This window comes from Gopherus evgoodei, unplaced genomic scaffold, assembly GCF_007399415.2.
Source record: "Gopherus evgoodei ecotype Sinaloan lineage unplaced genomic scaffold, rGopEvg1_v1.p scaffold_156_arrow_ctg1, whole genome shotgun sequence".
NCBI lineage: Eukaryota > Metazoa > Chordata > Testudines > Testudinidae > Gopherus > Gopherus evgoodei.
Window position 1 is genome coordinate 81,829 of NW_022059819.1, and position 2,739 is coordinate 84,567.

At 42.6% G+C, this 2,739-nt stretch overlaps 1 non-coding gene across 1 annotated transcript; it reads right to left on the reverse strand.

Moving 5' to 3' along the window:
• Window positions 1-2,455: 2,455 nt before the first annotated feature.
• Window positions 2,456-2,527, reverse strand: TRNAC-GCA. The gene has a single exon. It is a non-coding gene; the product is annotated as a tRNA-Cys (tRNA).
• Between the last annotated feature and the right edge of the window lie 212 nt (window positions 2,528-2,739).

A 2,739-nucleotide genomic window follows, 5' to 3' on the forward strand; every position in this document is an offset into this window, starting at 1 on the left:
CATGCACGCAGCCGAGTGTATCAAAATTGAAGAGAGGAGAGCACCACACCGGTAGCATCTGACAACAATGATCAAGTGATCTCTCTCCTGCCATCCATCTCCACCCGCTGACAAACAGAGGCTAGGGACACCATTCATGGACTTAATCTCCATTAATGTTTCTAATTCTCTTTTAAATCATGTTATAGTCCTAGCCTTCACAACCTCCTCAGGCAAGGAGTTCGACATGTTGACTGTGCACTGTGTGAAGAACCTCCTTTTTTTGTTTTAAACCTGCTGCCCATTACTTTCATTTGGTGTTCCCTAGTTCTTATATTATGGGAACAAGTAATTAGCTTTTCCTTATTCACTTTAGGGTGTGGGGTCTGGGCTAGGCTGACTTTATTCCCAGGCTAGGGTCTCCTGAATGATGGGAAACATCCTTTGCTGCTACCCAGGGACAGCAGGCTACTGGCAACATACCAGGCCTGGGATGAGAGGGGAATGGTGCATGGACTTCATCATTCTGGGCTCATCCTGCTTCTCAGAGCCCACAGGCGAGAATCTAGAGAAGAGTGAGTCATTTCTCAGCTGCATTCTCAGGAGAAGCTGGTAGCCGTCTTTGACCAGACACCTAGGAGAGCAACCACAGAAGTTCTGCGGAGAGCTCTGGCTGCCAGGGGATACAGCTAGGAGAGGGAGTGCTGGTGGCTCTGCAGTTTTTGCAGTGGGGCTGTCTCAGGAGTCACAGGTGGCTTTGTTGGTGGGATGGCGAAGTAGGGACTACAGGATGTGAGGCTGGCTGAAATGAAACTGCACAAAAAAACTCCCCCTTTGCTTCAGCTAAGGCCCTACTTTGGCCTCTCCCCCTTTCATAAATATCTCCATATCTACCCCAGCTCTCAGAAACCCCCCCTCTCCCATGGCTATTTTCACGGTTTCTTCCTTTTTTCATGGAGAGAGACAGAGAAAAAACAAACCTATTAATTTGAGCTACCGACACAGTTCACAGCATGAAATACACAATTTTGTGTTCAATGAGTTGTGTTCGTTTACATAACATGAAAAATACGTTCTGGGCAGTGCATGAAAACCTCACTGCATTGAATAGCCCACTTGATATAGTTAATGTACTACAGAATATTTAAAGAAGTTAAGAAAGACGTGCTTAGAAATTAACGTGTTGTGACATTTACACATGCACAAGACACAGAAGAAACTGAATTATCTGAGCTACTAAAATTTCCATTTTCTCACAGCATTTTAGTTCTCAATGTTGTTTAAATTTGCTTATTTTTTTAGAGCTAGAAATGGGGAAAGAGCACATTGAAGTCAGTGGAATTACCACAGTGAGGGATTAGTCTCATTATTTGCCACTAACAAAACCTTTGTTAACAGAGAGTTAACTTTGACGGTGAATATCTCTTACCTTCCAGAACACCGAGTTCAGTAAAACTCAAACTCTGGAAAAACAGGGAATACAGAGTGAGGGTACATGCCCAGATAACCTTAACTCTGCCCTGAAGAAGAGAATTTGGGATAGCATATGAGAACAAAGAAAGGTTTGGGGACAAATTACATCACTTCCCAAGAGTTTGTTTCTTCTGGAATTAATTGATCCTGGCCCCAACAATTGATCCTGGCCTGGTGTCTGGCCATGGAATTTACTATTTACTATCTTTATCCCAGCATATTTAAAGGTAAAACTGCTTTACAAAAGCTCCTTTATTTTAGGTTAGACAAACAGGTCACTTCCCCACCTATTTCAAGGTGATGGAATTTTCCTTACCCACAGGGAACTTAAAAGAACATTCTCAAGATCACACATTCCTTAGGAGAAAACGACGGGGAAAACAAATAAAAACCACCAAACCGTTGCTGTTTCTACCCAAATGACCAATGAGATCAGAAACTTACAGAGACTCCACTCCTGCTCAGGAACTAGAAGCACATGACCTCGAAACAGCTGCCATTCAAATGTATCTGAAAGTTACAAGGAAAATGATCTGTGTTAAAGGAAGGTTGCCATTTATTAGAGCCCCAATTGATACCATGTGCACAAACAGAGGTTTGAATGTGTAACAGGGAGTTTGGTAAATCTTGGTTATTTTAGTTTTGTAACAGGCTCCTGTCCACCTCCAGTAGAATTTTCAGTCCCAATGGCAACTTACTAACTAAATGTAATACAGACTAGTCCATTCCTCCCAAGTGGATGTGGTTCTTGTTCTTCTGCACATTGTAGCCCATGGAGGCCAGGGACCTGCAAATGTGTCTTCATGTGCCTTTGTTTAATTAAAACAAACCTAGACACTTAGAGGATTGGAACTGATTTCAGCAGAGGGACATGTTTGCTAGGTTTTTATGCATTTGCACAGGAAAACATTGAGTGTGTCCATTCATTTCAGGGACCCTTATTTAGTGGAGCTCCTGAACATACTGGAAATGGAATTACTTTAACTGAAGGAACAAGTTTGTAAGGGGGCACTTAGAATTGAACCAAGGACCATTTGATTTGCAGTCAAATACTCTACCATTGAGCTATACTCCCATGACATTTCCATAGGCAAGTCAGTGATCTTAAGGATTTTGAAGGACAGGCTCTGCCTTAGCAAGCTCCTTTTCTATTCCCAGACCACAGGGGTTTTAAAAATTGGGTTTGATTAAACTTTAGATATACTTGTAGACACCACAGCTTGCACACACACCAGCATAGCTTCCCCCAGTGACATACCTACCACCTTTCGGGGAGATGGGTTAACT